The sequence below is a fragment of the Tupaia chinensis genome, unplaced genomic scaffold, assembly GCF_000334495.1.
Source record: "Tupaia chinensis unplaced genomic scaffold, TupChi_1.0 Scaffold000140_1, whole genome shotgun sequence".
Classification (NCBI taxonomy): Eukaryota; Metazoa; Chordata; class Mammalia; order Scandentia; family Tupaiidae; genus Tupaia; species Tupaia belangeri.
In genome coordinates this window covers 6355921-6375543 of record NW_006159610.1, presented here as the reverse complement: position 1 = coordinate 6375543, position 19623 = coordinate 6355921, and the positions used below count along the sequence as shown (strand labels likewise).

General features: G+C 45.2%; 1 protein-coding gene across 3 annotated transcripts in view; it reads left to right on the top strand.

Annotated features, from left to right (window-relative positions):
• ATP6V0A4 (ATPase H+ transporting V0 subunit a4) overlaps positions 1-19623 on the top strand; it is an 84637-nt gene that overhangs the window by 1973 nt on the left and 63041 nt on the right. For all 3 annotated transcript variants that reach the window (XM_006145027.2, XM_006145028.2, XM_006145026.2), the window contains exon 2: positions 10968-11066. The gene's annotated coding sequence lies outside the window, so the exon portion shown is untranslated. The remainder of the gene's footprint in view (positions 1-10967; positions 11067-19623) is intronic.

Below are 19623 nucleotides of genomic sequence, written 5' to 3'. Positions count from 1 at the left end.
GGGGGGTGGCCATGCTGCAGTTCCTTCTCCAGTCTCCTCTTGGGATTTTGGTTATGCACGCACACACTCCTAGCATGATTTTCAAGCCGCTTGGTCTGGGACTCAAATTGTGGTCCGCCATGTGGGAGTCAAATGCCTTAACTACCACAGCACTTGCGTACCCCAAGGAGGCATTTTTTTCTAACCCAGAGGTCCAAATTAATAATGGGTCTTTATTTTGGGTTTGGGAATGGAGTAGAAATGCATTAGGAAGGCTTGTTTTCAGGCAGTGTATAAAAGTCTAGTTTAGCACAAACCTCTGGTTGCACATTCAATGATTACCAAGTAGTTGCTGTATGCTAGGACCCTGGTATGGGGCTTTCCAGTTGAGTAAGACAACATAGCCCTCATCCTCAAGGTTAGCAAGGAGGATGGACAAATAAATACCAACTGCAATGAAAGATGTGTGTTGAGAAAGTCTCTGCACAGAATGAGAAAAATCACGGAAGAGGGATGGAATCTAGAGGATTCCAAAGACACTTTACCATGGAGATGGTATTCTGACCTGAAACTTAAAACACAAGGCACAAGAGAAGGGAACAGTCATGCAGGGCCTCTGAGGCATGAACACGTGCCCCGTGTTTGGGGACTAATGAGTAATTTACTGTCTCAGGAGCATGAGATGGGGCCACAGTGTGTCTGCTTACACTAAGAACAGACTGTAAATAGTCCAAGTGGCAGACAAAGAAAACTAATGATTGGGCACCATCTCTAAGATCCTTATAGGTGTGGACGTATTCGCATTTCAGAAATGCGGGGTAGATCTGAGAACAGACCTGGATTCAGGGTGATCACTAACAAGCCATTGTAACGTCCTGCCAGAGATCACACAGGTCCTGAGATGGGAAGTTGCCCTGAGGATGGAGAACAGGGGAATAGGATCAAGGAGGAGGCCAGGTCAACAGAAGGCGATCCAGAAAAAGGCACGAGGAGGAAGGCACAGTTCTAGCTGGGGTAGGTGGGTGGCCACAGGGTCAGCTGGGTTCAAATTGCAGCCTCTCTTCTTGTTGGCTTGGTGGGGGTGGGCCCCTGTGGGATTTTTTTTTTTTTTAAGGTTTTTGCCATAGGGTGCGTGTGCACAACAGAAAGAAGGGAAGTGAGAAATCACCCCCCCAGGGGGGTGGCCATGCTGCAGTTCCTTCTCCAGTCTCCTCTTGGGATTTTGGTTATGCACGCACACACTCCTAGCATGATTTTCAAGCCGCTTGGTCTGGGACTCAAATTGTGGTCCGCCATGTGGGAGTCAAATGCCTTAACTACCACAGCACTTGCGTACCCCAAGGAGGCATTTTTTTCTAACCCAGAGGTCCAAATTAATAATGGGTCTTTATTTTGGGTTTGGGAATGGAGTAGAAATGCATTAGGAAGGCTTGTTTTCAGGCAGTGTATAAAAGTCTAGTTTAGCACAAACCTCTGGTTGCACATTCAATGATTACCAAGTAGTTGCTGTATGCTAGGACCCTGGTATGGGGCTTTCCAGTTGAGTAAGACAACATAGCCCTCATCCTCAAGGTTAGCAAGGAGGATGGACAAATAAATACCAACTGCAATGAAAGATGTGTGTTGAGAAAGTCTCTGCACAGAATGAGAAAAATCACGGAAGAGGGATGGAATCTAGAGGATTCCAAAGACACTTTACCATGGAGATGGTATTCTGACCTGAAACTTAAAACACAAGGCACAAGAGAAGGGAACAGTCATGCAGGGCCTCTGAGGCATGAACACGTGCCCCGTGTTTGGGGACTAATGAGTAATTTACTGTCTCAGGAGCATGAGATGGGGCCACAGTGTGTCTGCTTACACTAAGAACAGACTGTAAATAGTCCAAGTGGCAGACAAAGAAAACTAATGATTGGGCACCATCTCTAAGATCCTTATAGGTGTGGACGTATTCGCATTTCAGAAATGCGGGGTAGATCTGAGAACAGACCTGGATTCAGGGTGATCACTAACAAGCCATTGTAACGTCCTGCCAGAGATCACACAGGTCCTGAGATGGGAAGTTGCCCTGAGGATGGAGAACAGGGGAATAGGATCAAGGAGGAGGCCAGGTCAACAGAAGGCGATCCAGAAAAAGGCACGAGGAGGAAGGCACAGTTCTAGCTGGGGTAGGTGGGTGGCCACAGGGTCAGCTGGGTTCAAATTGCAGCCTCTCTTCTTGTTGGCTTGGTGGCGCTGGCCCAGCCACTTAATTCAGGTCTCAGTTTTCTTATTTGAAAAGTAACAATACAACAGCACCTATCTCGAGTTCTGATGACTTGGGGACCAGCAATTGGCATAATGGCTATGTTGCTGGACTTCTATGTAGCCGACCGCAATTCGAGTCCTGGACCCGGTGGCTGAAACTCACACTGGGCGTGTGTGCGTGCGTGCCCAAGATCCCGAGAGGAGAATGGAGGAGAAGGGATTGTGGCATGGCCATCCCTCATGGGGGTTGATTTCTTGCTTTCTGTCTCTCTCTCTGTCTTTCTGGCAAGTGCACACACCCTATAACAAAAAACTCTCAAAAAAAAAAAAAAAAAAAAAAAAAAAAAAGGAGCTGTGATGACTTGAAGTAGTCCATGAAGAGCACTGGCACAGTGCGAGGAGATGGTTAGCCCCTAGTAAATGTCAACTACTATTAAAGAATAATGATAATAATAATGCTATCATTGTATTGATTTTGTTTGTTTTGTAATTTTGTGATAGGGCATGTGCACTCACCAGAGAGAGAAAAAGAGAGAGAGGGAAAGTGAGAAAGCATCCCCCCTGGGGGGATGACCACTCTGCTGTCTCTTCTCCTCCATTTTCCTCTCAGGATTTTTGGGCACACACGCACACACACCCTGTGTGTTTTTCAAGCCACAGGGTTCAAGGCTCAAACTGTCCACTTGGCCATGTGGGATCCAGTCACCTTAACCTCCATGACATTGGCTAACCCCTGTATTGATTTATGTATATCCTGCCTAGTCCAGGCAGGGCTTAAAGAAACTTATTTACAATTAATTGAGCTAGATAAAGTAAATTAAAACAAACGAGAAGAAATGAGGGCAGGAAATATCAGTTGGGCCCATGAGGGAATCAGAGCACCAAATCCCACGCAAGTCTGCTAAGCTTTGTGGCAGCCAGCACGGAAGGTAACACGATCACGTAAGTGATTCATCAGCTCCCAAGACGAGAACGAGAGAAGCACGCTGCCCTTGATATCAAAACCAGACAGGGCTTCTCCCTGAGTCCCCACAAGAGCATTCCTTGATAGGAGGAGCATAGTTCTCAATGTTCTCGTCACAGCAAATCCTGCTGTCAGCCTCGCAGGCCAGCACTGATTCGTCCAAAGGACACTAGAGACAGCAGTGGTGTGTGGAATGTGCAATTTTCAAGGATCTCAAAACCGTGTGAGACCTGAAGTGGGATCCAAAATAGGAACAATAAAAAAACCAGAAAACTGAGCAAAATAATCATCTCAAAGCAGAATTATCCATTCACTTCAGACATTTAAACAGAAACAATTTAATGTGGGGTGTGCATTTTAGTATGTTTGATGTGAGAAGAGTGTGTCCCACCAAAATGAGGACAGTCCAGAACATACAAAGATCTAACATGGCCCTGCCTGGGGTTGTGGTGGTGGTGGTGTTTCTTTCCTCCCAGAGGAGATATGTGCTCACCGGAGAGAGACAGAGAGATAGAGATGGGGAAAAGGAGAAAGCAACCTCATGGGGGATGGTCACATCACAATCTCTTCTCCTCCATTTTTCTCTTCTTTTGGGATTTTGGGCATGTGCACACGTGCCCAGTGAGTTTTTTAAAGTCTCCCTAGCTAGGGGACTTGTACCGTGCAGTTGGCCATGTGGGATCCAGTTGCCTTAATGACTGTGCCAACTGCTGGCCCCCAACGTGTTTCTTAAGATCCCCAGGCTGGGACCATGGATCAGCCATGTGGGATCCAGCTCCCTTAACCATGAGGCCATGGGGCCCAGCCCTGGTGGTAGTGGTTTAAATAGCAAACACAAACTAAGCTGACAGCATCTTACAGTACCAAACCATATGAGCTGAAAGCTCGTCTGCTGAGCAGGGGAAGTGGAGGAGAAGGATAACATTCTGTCTCTCCTCCCCTTCTTATTTATCATTGCTACATGATTCGCGACTATTTTAGGTTTACTGTTTTCAGGACACCTAAAAGGCAAACATTCTCCTATCCACAATAAAAGGACTTTGTTATCCTATAATCGAGGAACCACTGATAAAGAAAGGGTTACAAGGCAACTCTTTTACAAGTGTCTCTATCTTTAGCTCTTTCTAACAGGTCTGCGATTTATAACTGCATGTTACAGGTCTGCAATGTGTAACTCCGTGTAACCTCCCTCGGTAACCCCCTCACACATTTAGTATCAGGTTTACTTTGGAGGGCGTACCAGGAAGTGGCATTGCTCAAAGCTAGTCGTACTGCGGGAACTTGCTCAAGATTTTTTTTAAATGGTTGAGTTAGGTATTTAGTTACACATATTTTTTTTAAAAGGCCAGGCTGAAATGCCCGTGGCCAGGCTCTGTGGTGGTGGTTGGGGGAGAGGTAGCCGAGAGTGCGGGGTTCCAGGGCTCTCACTGCCTCTAATGTTATCTGCTGTCCCTGATAAGATTTCATTTGAAAAAGAAAAGGAGGGGAATGAGTGTTTTCTATACTATATCAAAAGCCTGGACCTGCTCTTTAGCCTGGTTAAGGCAGCTGGATCCCACATGATCAACCAGGGTTCGAATTCCAGCCCCTACAGCTTGAAAAATACAACTGGGTACATTTGTGTGTGTGCTCTAAATCCCCAAATCCACACTGGGGGGTGGGGGGGCTTTCTCTCTCTTTTTCTGTCTCTCTCTGGTGAGGCACAAGCCTTCTAGTAATTAAAAAGAAATGGAGAGGCAGCAGCCTTTTGAAAGGACATTTATGTTGAAGAAACTCCCCTAGTGATTCTGCTGGGCCTCTCTGTCACTTGTCCCTCTCTGGAAAGAAGCCACTGGGGAGCCTTTGGCTACCCACAGGGAGTCCAGAATGCCTCTGAGGGACCTCGTGGCACTACTGTGCCTGCTACTCCCTAACTTCTGAGCAGAGATGGGATCCATGACTCTTCCCGCGTGTGGTTTTGTTGAAGACCTTTTTTCACAATGAACGTCAGGTTCAGGGTGCCTGTGGACCTACACATGCAGATGTGGACCTGAGGAACATTTAGTTCATGGAGGAGCTTGACCTCATGGTCCTCAATGATGGGTCTATATTTGGGAGAAGAGGAAGCCCTTCTAGGAAAATGGAGAACCCCACGGAGTTGAGATCATGCCATAGAGTTGACAGAGTAGCCAAGTCAGCAAGGCCTGGAGGCCACCATTAGGACCCGTTTCTGACAGTCCTCAGAATCCATCAGCTAGTTCTTTATCCATAGTGGCAGTGGGAGGCGTGGGTGACCAGGGCCCAGATGGAGGTCAAGGTCAATGAAGAGGATGGTGGTTCCTCTGGGTGAAGGCCGTCTTCTACCTGGGCCCTGGGCTTCATTGCCTCCCATCTTCTGTGAAGAGTAGGTCTAGGTCTCCAAACACATGGAGGTTTTCCTAGTTACTTTCTTGTTATTGACTTCCGGCTTCGTTGCATTGTAGTCTGTGAGTATATGGTGACGATTCTACTTTGGTATTTGTTAGGAGCCATCATACGGCCAATTTCCATAAATGTTTATGGTGCTTGGAAAAAATGTATTGTGCAGATATGAAGTTCAGGGTTCTACATAAATCCGTAAAGTCAGGTGTGCCAATTGTGTAGTTCAGAATACGTATATTTATATTTATATGTTTTTCAAAATTTTTGGTCTGAGGGTCTGCTCCACAGCCTGGTAGTTGAGGCAGCCTGATTCCATATGGCCAACCCTGTGGTTCAAGCCCCAGACAGCTTGAGATACTGTACGTATGTCCAAAATTCCAAAGAGAAGGAGAAATGGAGGAGAAGGGATTGTGGTATAATCATTCCTCATGGCGGGGGTGCTTTCTCCTTTCTCAGTCTCTTTATCTCTCTGTCTTTCTCTGGCAAGCACGTGTACCTTCTAGCAAAAAAGAAAAAAAAAAGGTCTGTTTATTCTACTAAATACTAAGACAGATCTCTCTGGCAAGCACGAGTACCTTCTAGCAAAAAGGAAAAGAAAAAAGTCTGTTTATTCTACTAAATACTAAGACAGATAACTGGGGGCTTCTGTCTTTTCTGTAGTTTAATCATTTTATAAAATATTTGTGGCTGTAACTCAAGCACAAACAAATATAGAATTGTGACACCTTCCTGGCACGTTGAGCCTTCTTTAGAGATCACTGTCTAATATCCATCTTTCTCTCTAGCAGGGCTTTTTGCCACAACGTTCACCTTGTCTGACATCACTATAGCTACACCAGTTTTATTTTGCTTCAATTTGCATACTAAGCATTTTCCATCATTTCTTAAGTTTGTTTCTTTCTTCTCTGTGAGAGAGACAAAGAGGGAGGAAGACAGAGAGACAGGTCCTGAAACAGTCTTCACACCGTGATCCCTCCCCCCTCGGTCTCAGATACCCAGGTCAGTCATGTGTGCACCTTCTGTGCTCAGGGAGTGCCTGGGAAATGAACCGAAGACCTCTCCATGTGGATCGCATTGTATTACTGCTACACTATTGCCTGGCCCTCAATTTCCTTTGCTTTCCTTTCAATTTTCCTCAATCTTTCTTTATGTTTCAGATGTGTATCTTAAAAAAAAAAAAAAAAGGATAAAAAAAGTTCCTGATAAGTTTTTGTCTTTAATGTGGTCACTTAATCTATTTACATTGAGTGCATTTATTAATCTATTTATTAATAAATCAATAATTTATTAATCCATTGTCTGACCAAGTGTTCTCTAGTGTTCCTGTCTGTCTATGCTCCCTTCTTTCTTTCTTTTTTTTTTTTTTGCACTTCTTTTGGATTTTTTGTTATTCCACTTTGTTTATTTGTTTGTTTGTTTGTTATAGAGCACATGCGCTCGCTGGAGATAGACACAGAGAGCAAAAGGGAGAAAGCCCCCTCCCCCAAAAGGAGGATGGCCATACCACAATCCCTTCTCCACCACACTCCTCTCAGGATACTGGGCATGCACACACATGCACCCGGTGTTTTTTCAAGCCACTGGGTCCAGACTTGAGCTGCACAGCCAGCCATGTGAGACCCCCCAGCCATAATCTCCACACTACCTGCTGGTCCTATTAACTGTTGATATTTTTACCATATTCACAGACATGGTGAAAACCTTGAAACTTTTTTTTTCTTTGAGATGTTTTCCATAGGGCATGTGCACTGCATTCTCCTCTTGGGATTCTGGGCATGCATGCATGTGTGCCTGGCATGGTTTTCAAGCCTCCATGTCTGGGACTCAAACTATAGCTGGCCAGGTGGGAGTTCAGTGCTTTAACCACCATGCCACCTGCTGGTGCTGAAAACTTTGGAATGTCAACCATGTTTATCCACTCCCGATTTTTTCATTGACTTGTTTATTTATTTATCTATTGTTTATTCACATTAGACTGCATGCATGTACACACGAGGAGACAAAGAGGAGCACCCTCCCCAGGGTCTGGTCATGCCATAACTCCCTTCTTCCTTCCAGTCCTCCAACCTATTGAATCTCGGGCACTCACATGGTGCCCAGTGTGTCTCAGGCCGACCAGGCCAGGGATTCAAACTGCGGTCACCATGTGGCATTCAGGTTCTCTTATCAGCGCATCACTGCTGAGCCACACAGCTGGCCCATGCTCCTGGCCCACGCCATTATAGTTGTTTATTTTAGCTCTGAACATCATTTTAAACTCAGTTAATCGTTATTACTATTCTTTTTTTTTTCTTTTTCTTTTTTTTTTTTTTTGAGAGATTTTTGCTATAGGGCATGTGTGCTCGCCAGACAGACAGAGACATAGAGACAGAAAGCGAGAAATCACCCCCCAGGGGGGATGGTCACACCGCAATCCCTTCTCCTCCATTCTCCTCTCAGGATCTTGGGCACGCACGCACACGCGCCCGGCGTGAGTTTTAAGCCACCGGGTCCGGGACGCAAACCGCGGTCGACTACGTGGGAGTCCAGCCACATAGCCATTACGCTAACTGCTGGTTCCCAATTATTACTATTATTTTTAGCCCAGTCCTTAAGAATGCCTTCTAAGCCAGACGTGGTGGTGGCATATGCCTATAATCCCAGGCACGTGGGAGACTCAGGCAGGAGGATTATAAATTCGAGGCCAGCCTGAGACCTGACCTCCAAAAGAAAAAGAAGACCCCTTCCAAGGAAGCGGTATGTGGCACTCGGTACAGCTGCATTGGACCTGTCCTGCCTTTCAAAATTGTTACATAGACTTCGGCTTCTTAAATGGCTCAAGTGCCTGCTTTCTCACCAGTTTTTAAGGAGCCAGTTTCTCTGTGGGGTAGAAAAGTTTTTGAGTTACTGCATCCAACAGGTAAGGGCATCTTGAGGTGAAGTTAATAGACAATGAGAAGGGAGGGCTTTTCAGCCCCGTGACTCTACAACGGCCGATTTCTGGCTCCGTCCGATTCCCAGGCTTCGCGTTTGTGCGAAGTGTTTCTGTTTGCACAACAGTGCTGTGGGCAGGCTCCCTTTCGTTCCATAAACAGAGTCGTGTGTTCTCAAAGAGTAACTTCGAGCTAAGGTTTTTGGGAACTAAGCTGCATGTTTGTGATCATTCAGCCAAGGATTCCTTTTGCGTTTTGTTCACATAATACTGCAAAGCATCAGTGGAGTCAGAGCGCGTGGGTCCTGTGTTTATGACATCCAGCCTCCCTCCTACCGTGGCCTACCTTCTCTGCAGCTTCCTTCTCTCTCTCTTCCTCGTCTGCTCTTGCCCAGGCTGCCGCAGGTCGGCTGGCTGGGAACACCGTCAGGAGTGTCACTCTGCTTTTCATGTTGTCACGTCCTGAGTGACCTTGGAGACTTCTTATAACCTTGATGTTGATGCCCCCCGAGGCTGGTGGGAGCTCTCTAGGAGGGGGACGTCAGAGGGAAACTCCAGGGAATGGAGCCTCTGGTGCTTGTGGGGCCCCTTCTGTATGGGGCCCTCAGGACTCGCTGGAGGGGATTCGTAGAGCACCTAACACCACCAGGTGAGAACCTGCTGGAGGGCTGCAGGCTTGAGGGAGAAGATTCTGAGAGCCAGGACTCCTCTGTTCCCAGCCCTGCCGCCAAGTGGCTGTAGGTGTTCAGGCACATCACTTCATTGCCCAAGGGATCTAGTTACTCTTTTTTTTTGTTTTTGGAGAGGTTTTTGCTATAGGGTATGTGCACTCTCCAGAAAGAAAGAGAGACAGAAAGTGAGAAATCACCCCCCCCAGGGGGGATGGCCATGCCGCAATCCCTTCTCCTCCATTCTCCTCTCAGGGTCTTGGGCACGCACACACATGCGCACGGCGTGAGTTTAAGCCACCGGGTCCGGGACTCGAACCGTGGTCGACTACGTGGAAGTCCAGTGATATAGTCATTACGCTAACTGCTGGTCCCTCTCATTTTATTTTTTAAGAGAGATTTTTGCTATAGGGTGCCTGTGCTTGCTGGAAAGACAGAGAGAGACAAAGAAACAGAAAGCGAGGAATCACCCACCAGGGCGCATGGGGCATGGCCATACGCAATCCCTTCTCCATTCTCCTCTTGTAATTTTGGGCATGCACATACACACATTCGGCATGAGTTTTAAGCCACCAGGTCCGGAACTCAAACCACAGTCGACTATGTGGGAGTCCAGCGACATAACCATTACACCATCTGCTGGTCCCTTTTCTCATTTTTAAAAAAGAATGATTTTATTTAACTTCTTAGAAAATATTGTTTATTTTTCTTATTTATTTTGATTAGACCAGAGAGGGACAGTGAGAGAGAGAAAGAGAGAGAGAGAGGAGAGAGAAAGTGAGAAAGCAAGCTGTCAGGTCTGGGACTCGAGTTGTGGTCGGCCATGCGGGAGTCCAGCGCCCTTAACCACTACACCACTTGCCAGCTCTTCCCCTCCTTTCTAATTTTTAAAGAAGATTGGATTCGGTCATCTCCAAGTCTTTTTGTAGTGGCAAAATTCTATGACTCACCTCAAAGCAGGATACTAAGTTGAAAAAGAAGAGAAGGAAACTCTAGGTCTTAATCCTTCTTCCCCTTCTCTCCTCTGCCTCCTTTTCTCCTTCTCTTTCTCCTTTTCTTCTCCCTACCCCCCCTACCCCCTTTCTTCTTCTTTACAAAGAGGATGCATTCCCACTGAATGGAGACGTGGAGGAGAAAGCATTGCGGCATGACTAACACCCACTGAGGGGAGCCTTCTCTGTCTGGGGACTGCATGAGACATCTGGTAATTTTTTTAAAAAAAAGAAAGAAAAGGGGCCAGAAGGTGCTGGATTCCCACAGTCAACTAAGGTTTGAGTCCTTGGCCTGGCAACTTGAAAAATCACAAAAAATAAACAGATAAATAAATTAAAATGATTTTTTTTAAAGTCATGGTTTAAAAAAAAGAAGAAAGAAAAGTGGGGCCAGCAGGTAGCGTAGTGGTTAAGGCAGTTCGATCCCATGGCCTGTTGCAGTTTGAGTGCCAGATTTGATGACTTGAAAAACATGCCAGGTGCATGCACATGCCCAGAATGCAGAAAGGAGAATGGAAGGAGAAAAGATTGTAGGATTGTGGTGTGGCCATCCTCCCCGCTCTGACAAGAAGTGAAAATCTACTCATAACTAACTCTTTATAAAGAAAAGATTGCAGGATTGTGGTGTGGCCAGCCTCCCCACCTCTGGCAATAGGTGAATATCCACTCATGACTAACTCTTTATGGAGAAAAGATTGCAGGGATGGTGGTGTGGCCAGTCTCCCCACCTCTCAGGCGATAGGTGAAAATCCACTCATGACTAACTCTTTATGATGAAATGTTACTTTTCTAATACTCATTTCCAGTTAGTCTGTGATGTGACAAGTGAAGACAGGAATGACACAAGTGGAAAGCAGCCCGCTCTGAAGAGAAGAGAAGCAGAGACACGTGCAAGGTATTCTGAGGTGAGGAGAGGGAAGCTGGAGAACTCTAAGGGTCTTCTTTAAACAGAGGGTCTTCTTTAAACAGGGAGACCTTCTCCACGGGTCTTCTAAGGAATGAGATGGACTAGCTGGAGAGCTCCGGGAGAGCTCAGGGAGGGTTCCTGGGCCGGGGTGTGATCAGGGGACAGAGAGCTGCAGAACAGCTGCGTGGACGTTGGTGCTGACACCAGGCACGCTGAGATGCATCATGGGGGAATGTCCACGTTGGGAGAGGTGGGAACGTGCACTGCAGGGCTGGTCCTGGGTCCAGCACACAGCAGTCCACCCTGTCTGCAGGGAGGTGTACCAACACCCCCGTGGGTGCCCTAAACCATGGATCGTGGCTGTTTTTTTCTTTGCATACATACCTATGACAAAGTTTAATTTATAAATAGGCATGGGAAAAGATGAACAACTAATAGTAAAATAGAATCATTATAATAGGGAGTCGTCGGAGAAGTCATGATGTATTTTTTTCTCTTTTTCTATACAAAGATGCGCCCTGACTTTTCCGACGAGCAAATACTACACTATAATAAAACATACGTGAACGTGGTGTGTGTCTCTGCCTCTCTCTCTCCGAAGCTCTTACGGCACTGTACTCACTCACCTATCTGGGGACTGTAGTTGACTTGACTGAAACTATGGAAGTGAAACAGCAGCGAAGGAGCCACTCCTATAAACTGGCTCTCAGCACGCTGATATGTGAACCCCTGGACGCAGGACTGGGGAGGAGGGGGAGGAAGTTGAAGGTCATTTCCTCTCTTTTTAGCAATCTCAAATCATTTCCTTCTGTCTTGAGCACTTTAATATCAGAAAGCATTGCAGATGAGGGGTCAGTGCCTGGTCTACGGTGGACAAGTGTTATGGTTAAATGGTTGGTAAAATCAATGATTTGAATGAAGGTGATTGGTTTGGCTGGAATTCAGATCAGAAAAATTAGCAAAGTTTGGAAAAGTCAGATTGTTGCATTTTCGGCTAGATTATTCTTTGGGGATTAACTTGCCTGCAAGTGTTTTAGCTTGCTCTGTACTGCTCTCTTCGTAGATGAGCTTCTGTAAATTGATCTTGTGAGGCCGACGAGTGGTTGTGCGCAGCATCTCCCTAATCCTGCATAGGAGTACGAGAACACAGGCGGCCCTCTGTTTCAAGGAATGTCCGCTTCAGCTTCAGGGGGTGTAGCTGGAATGCGGGAGCCATTTAATAGAAAGTCCTCAGGGCATGGAAGCGCCTTGTTGGAGAACTTTGAGGACAAATGTAAAGTGGCCCCCGCTGGCGCTGTGCCTTAGACTTGTCTAAAGAATGAAACTGAAAGGGATATAGTGGGCCGTACACGGACGAGATGTGATTTTCAAACAAGCCTTTAAGAATTATTTATTTAATTTTATTTATTTATTCAGATATTTTAATTTGACCAGAGAGAGACAAGGAAAGAGAGAGAGGGAAAGCGAGAAAGGAAGCCACCAGGTCTGGGACTCGAAGCATGGTTGGACATGTGGGAGTGTCCAGCGCCTTAACCACCACGCCACCTGCTGGTCCCCGATTTTTATAACTTCCTTCTGTAAGAACGGAGGATGTTAACTGTCATGAGTGTGCTCTTACTTTATTCTGAATACATCTGCATGTATATGTATGAGGGGACTTCAAAAGCCTGTGGGGAAAAAAAGAATTAAAGTATGAATGTAGGGCCTGCTTGTGGTGTGGTGGTTGGTGCGGCTGGATTCCACATGGCCGATGGCAATGGTTTGAACCCTGGACCCAAGCAGCTTGAGAAACACGTTGGGCGCGTGTGCATGCATGCCCAAAATCCTGAGAGGAGAATGGAGAAGGGATTGCAGCATGGCCATCCCCCATAGGGAGAGTGCTTTCTTTCTCTCTCCAGGGAGCACGTGTGCCCAATAGTAAATTTAACAATAAATAAGTAAATAAAAGATAAAAATTAAAAATAAAAGGCCTTCTTTCTCTTTTTCTTAAGTTCCACAAAATCCAAGACATTCATACACAATGATATCAGTCATTTAGTTCATTTCCGGAGAATACTGAGGGTCGTGGGAACTTAACCAGGTCAATGCAGGCTCTTTTACATTAACTGAAGAAAAATGGCTGCCTTTAAGATTTTTCTTGATTAGGAAACAGGAAGAAGTCAGAAGGGGCCAAACCGGGATTGCAAGGTGGGTGCCTGATGATCTCCCCATGAAACTCTCACGAAAGTGAGGTTTGAGGAGAGGCTTGATCAGAAAAGTTGTGCAGAAGGACTTCCTGGGGCAGATTTCCTGGGTGGTTTTCTGTTGAGGCTTTGCCTAACTCTCTCCAAACACTCCCATGATCATGTTTTGGCCCTCCAGAAAGTCAGCGAATGAAATGCCTTGAGCATACCAAAAACGGTTGCCATGACCTTTGCCCTTTATCTGTCCACTTTTGCTTTGACTGGGTGCCTCCTACCTGTTGGTAGCCATTGCTTCGATTGTTGTGTCTTCTCCTGTTACACTTCTTTAAAGAAGGGCTTCAGGACCTTGATCCCACTAGTTTATATCATCCATTACAAGCTCTGCTTTTGGGCTGGCTCCATGGCGCAGTGGTAATGCCTTGCTCAGGAGAGGCCAGATCCCGTGTGGTGACACAGTTTGAATCTCTGGCCTGAAAATATGCTGGGCATGTGGGTAGGTGCCCAAGAAACAAGAGGAAGGGGATCACGGTGTGACCAGACTCTCTGCAGGGTGCTCCTTTCTCGTGTGCTCATGTGCTCTCTCATCAATAAAGAAGAAAGAAGCTCTGCTGTCTGCAGCTGGTTGGCACAACAGCGCTGGTATTCACGGAGCTGAATGCTTTCTCGGTGTTTTCAGCTGGAATTGTTTAAGCTGAGTCAATTGAGATGTTTATGGTGTTGGCTTTTTCTTTTTCTATTTTTTTCTCTTTTTTTGGAGAGATTTTTTGCTATAGGGTGCATGCGCTTGCCAGAAAGACAGAGAGAGACAGAGAGATAGAAAACGAGAAATCACCCCCTGGGGGGGATGGCCATGCCACAATCCCTTCTCCTCCATTCTCCTCTCAGGATTTTGGGCCCACATGCACACATGCCTGGCGTGAGTTTAAGCCACCGGGTCTGGGACTTGAACCGTGGTCGACTACATGGGAGTTCAGCGACATAGCCATTACGCTCACTGCTGGTCCCTTTTTCTATATATATATATATTTTTTTTTAAGTATGAATTGTTTGTCTTCAATTAGGGAACAGCCAAGATTTTTTTGCTTACCAATTGATGTGGACAGTCTGTTGCAGACATCATCCTCAATGTAGTCTTATCCCTGCTTAAAATAAGTACCCATATGTAAACTACTGATCTTTGGGGGCATTGTTTTCAATAACTTTTGGTAAAGCACCATTAATTATTTTTCCATTCAAACTTGATGTAAATGTGATGTTTGTTCCTGCCTCAATTTTAGCAGGATTCATGTCATTCTGATGGGGATCTTCTCAAACAGTGTCTTCTCCTTTTTAGAACCTCAAATGACAGCCTATTCAGACATGTTATAACAAGTTAGTATGAGTTATATTTTTGCAAAATTTTTTAAATTAATGTACTTTAAAAAAAAAATGGTTTTAATTGCCACCAGGTATTGTGTACTTGTGACAGAAAGGAAGAGTACCCCTCAATGGATAGGGTCATCCCACAGTGCATCTCCGTTTCTCTGTCTTGTGGGGATTTGCGGCATCCATGCACATATGCCCATCATGGTGTTCAAGCTGCCAGGGCTGGGATTCAAACCTCAGCCAGCCATGAGCGATCTCACTCCCCTAACCACTAGACTACAGGGCCAGCCCCGCAGTTTTACTTGAAGACCATCTGTATCATTCTGCTCATCTATACCTAAGTCCATATCTGTATCTGTGGCCTATTGGTATAGTTTCTCTGGGAAACACTGATAATACATTGCCATCTATATTTCCTCATGGATGAGGATTTGTGGATCCTCACCCATATTTTATGTCTTTGGCCCTTATTTTTTCCCAGAGAATTTTGCTGTAGGCATGTGTGCTTGCTGGAGAGACAGAGAGAGAGAGAGAGATGGAAAGAAAGAAATCGCCCCCTGAGGGGATGGCCACACCGCAATTTCTTTTCCTTCATTCCCCTCTCAGGATCTTGTGCACGCATGCTCATGCACCCAGTATGAGTTTTAAGCCACCGGGTCTGAGACTGGAACCGCAATCAACCGTGTCATCCCATTGGTTTATTTTTTAATTGGGATGTTTGATTTTTACTGTTGAAGTATAAGGACTCTATAAATTCTAATTATGAGTTCTTTATAAGATATGTGGCTTGCAGGGTCCAACAGGTGGCATGGTGGTTAAAGACACTGAACTCCTACATGGCTGACTACAGTTTGAGTCCTGGACCTGGCAGCTTGCTTTCTCAGTTTCCCTCTCTCTCACTCTGTCCCTCTCTGGTCAAATTTAAATAAATAAATATAGTTTTTCAAAATTCTAAAAAAGGAAAAAGATATGTGGCTTGCAAATAGTTTCTTTTAGTCTTTAGGTTGTCTTTTCACTCTTTTAACAGGGTCTTTACACAGCCAATTTTTTTGTTTGTTTGTTTCTGGTATTTTAAAAATATGTTTATATTGGGGCCAGCAGGTGACGTGGTGGCTAAGAGCACTGGACTCCCACATGGCCGACCAGGTTCAAGTCCTGGACCTGGCAGCTTGCTTTCTCACTCTCCCACTCTCTCTCTCACTCTGTCCTTCTCTGGTCAAATTTAAGTAAATAAATAAAGCTAAATAAAGTGAATTTAAAAATAAAGTAATTTTAAAAGTATGTTTATATATATATATATTGCTATAGGGTATGTGAGTACTGAAGAGAGATAGAGAAAGGGGAAAAAAGTGAGAATTCTCCCCTGGGGGGGATGACCACATCACAATTTTTAAATAAAGTGAGATGTTGGTAATTGCTTGGCATTTAGAGATATTAAAATAAGATATTAAGATATTAAGCCTCCTCTATCTCCCAGGTCTTTCAATCTTCTAGACTTTTCAATCTTCTAGACTTTTTATTTTATTTTATTTTATTGGAGAGGTTTTTGCTAAAGGGCGTATACGCTCACCAGAAAGACAGAGACAGAGACAGAAAGCAAGAAATCACCCCCCAGGGGAGATGGCCATGCCGCAATCCCTTCTCCTCCATTCTCCTCTTGGGATCTTGGGCACGCACGTACTCATGCCCGGTGTGAGTTTAAGACACTGGGTCTGGGACTCGAACCGTGATCAGCTACGTGGGAGTCCAGCAACATAGCTGTTATGCCAACTGCTGGTCCCTTCCTAGACTTTTTAGTAGTAATCAAGTCACAGAGTCTTCAGTTTTCTCTCATTTACTGCCGGGTAGTCACAATCTTACCAATATCTGTATGTCTGCTCTGAAATTTTTCTTTGCTTTTAGTTTGCTATAAGGCATTTGACTCACTGGGGAGTGAGAGAGAAAGAGACAAAGCAGCCCAGGGAGCATGGTCATAGTGCAATGTCTTCTCCTCCATTCTCTTCTTGGGATTTTGGGCACACATGCATATGCCTGGCATGTTTTTCAGGCTGCTGGGTCCAGGACTTGAACTGCTCAGTTGGTCATGGGGGATCCATCTGCCTTTACCTTCATGCCAGTCATTCTCTAAAACGAACAAACACCAAACAAATCAGCCTTATATGTTTGATGAGACGGATAATGATAGGAAAAAAGGGTACTAGAGGCTAGCAGATAGCGTAGTGGTCAAGGCGCTGGACTCCAATGTGGCCAACCATGGTTTGAGTCCTGGACCTGGAGACTTGCTTTCTCTCTCTCTTTCTCTAGTCAAATTGAAGAATAATGATAATAAATAAAATAAAATAAGTAATTCTTTAAGAAAAAAAGGTACGTCCTAGCTATGAGTTCAGTGACTAGATTATAAACTATCAGATTATAAACATAACAAAAAAACATTTTACTATAATTATTGTGTTTTATTATTAATTTATTATTGAGTCCACTTTATAAATTAAACATTTTATTAAGTGCTTATGCATATAAAGGGAAAACACAGTACATGTAAGGTTTGGCACTATTAGTGGTTTCAGGCTACCGGGAATCTTAGAATGAAAACCCTGCATTAGGGACCAGCAGTTGGCTTAATGGCTATGTCACTGGAGTCCCATGTAGTTGATCTCGGTTTGAGTCCTGAATCCGGTGACTTAAACTCACGCTGGATGCGTGTGCATGCATGCCCAGGATCCTGAGAGGAGAATGGAGGGGAAGGGATTGTGGCGTGGCCATCCCCTCTTGGGGTGCTGTTTCTCACTTTCTGCCTCTCTGTCTTTCTGGTGAGTGCACATGCCCTATAGCAAAAACCTTTCCAAAAAACCCTGTGTTAGCACTGTGCCACTTTCTGGTCCCCTGTATTTCCATTTTCTAAGTGAAAATCTCATGTCCTATTTTATTTTTTTGATAAGAACACTGAGGCCCTGGGGTTAAATAGCTTCCCAGGGGTCATACTGGGTAAATGGCCGAAAGGAGACCCAGACTCAGGCAGCTGGACTCTAGCCATCTGGAGGCCCTTTTTCCTCTCTGCATTCCTCAGTGGTTCTTGACCTTGGAGAGCCACTTCCCCACCCACTGAGGGGAAGAACCAGTGACCTCCCATGGGGGAGGAGCAGAGAGCGAGGTGGGCAGAGAGAGGGGAAGAAGAGGGAGGCACTGAAGGGAGAGGCAGCATCTACACTGGTCATCCCTCCTGCAGCTTTCAGTTCTCATCTTTCTGCTCTGCTTCACAAATCCCAAGTGCAGCCTTCGGAACTTTGTTGAGGGTAAGGCACTAGATCCCACATGGCTGACTGTGTGGTTTGAGTCCGGGATCCAGACTTGAAAAACATGCCAAAATCCGAGAAGAGACTGGAGGAGAAGGGGTTTTAGTGCGGCCATCCCCCTAGGGGGGTGATTTCTCACTTTCCTTCTTTCTCTGTCTCTCTCCAGGGAGTGCATGTACCCTATAGCAAAAAAATTTAAAAAAATAAAAATAAGAAAAAAAAAGAAAGAAATCCTTAAAAAAAAAAAACAAACCCTAAAACTAAAACAAAATAAACCAAACATGCAGACCTCAAACAGCTGAGGAAATTTAAGCCCTGGTGAAGTATTTAATATTAAGGAATTAAGGTTGAATTTTTGGAGCAGAGATGGTGAATGTGGTTTTATATATATATATATATGTTATATATACAGATATACACACACGTGTGAATATGTAGATATATGCAGTATATATGTGAATATGTATATGTTAAGAACTTTGTTTTTAAAAACTTTTTTTGTTCCACGAAAGAGAGAAAGACCACATCCTCAACAGGTCTTGAGGCAGTGATCCAGCCCCAGCTCAGACGGCCCTGGATCGTGGGCTCAGGTGTAACCCATGTACTCAGGGAGGTCTCCAGACTTGAACTGCAAACCTTCTCATGTGGCACTGGCTTGCAGAGCACCTTCACCATCTGGCCCTAGCTTTAAAAGATTTTTTTTTTTAAATTTCCCCTAGGGTACATATATGTTTGTTGGAGAAAGAGTGAAAGAAAGAAAGAGTAAGACATCACCCCCCCAGGGGGAATGACCACACCGCGATCCCGTCTCCTCCATTCTCTTCTCGGGATTTGGGGCAGAAATGCACATGTGCTCGATATATTTTTTAAGTTGCTGGGTCTGGGACTCGAACCATGAAGTTGGGCGTGTGGGATCCCACTGCCTTAACCACCACGCTGCCTAGCTGGCCCATCCCTATCGTTTAGAGCTATAGGCTGAACTATTTGGAAAGAAATCATACAATGTATGGGATTTGCTTCAAAGTAACCAGGGGTGGGTAGGGGAGGGCAGGGCACGGAGGACACAAAAGTCAGTAGTTGTTGAGGCTGAGCGATGTTTACATGAGGGATTCCTTAGACCGTTCTCTGTACTTTTGCAGACGTTTCCATTTTTCCATCATAAAAAATAAAAAATAATAACGCACTTCATCGTTCAGCACCCCATTTCCAGGCACCTCGGGTAGATCTACACACCCCACCTGGAAACTGCTCTGGAAGCCTCATTCACGTAAATGAGTGTCACCTTGAGCCAAAAACAACACATCTGATTGGCATGGGCCTCTACCCTAGCCCCACTGCCAAGTGTGGCAGAAACAGGAGTTCCTCGGCAAGAGAAGGGGAAGTGTCCTGTTTGGCCCGGCCTCTTTTTATCTGAGCCACATCAGAAGCTGAAATTTAGCCACTGGGTGTTTATAAGGAATCACCTGTCTGTTTTCCCTTGAAAGTAGAGAGTTTCAGAATATAGCTGTTGGTAGGATGGTGAGTGTGACATTTTTTTCTTTACCAGAACTATGTTTTAATGCCGTACGTGTTTACAGATCGACAAGGAGTGTTTGGGCTTGCTTAGTAGTTGTGTTAGAAAGGTGTCCGTAGGGCCCTTCTCCAGCCTGAAGAAACTTGGTCCCCACCCTTAGCTCCTTGAGGGGCAAGTTATTTTAATTAGAAAACAGTCACT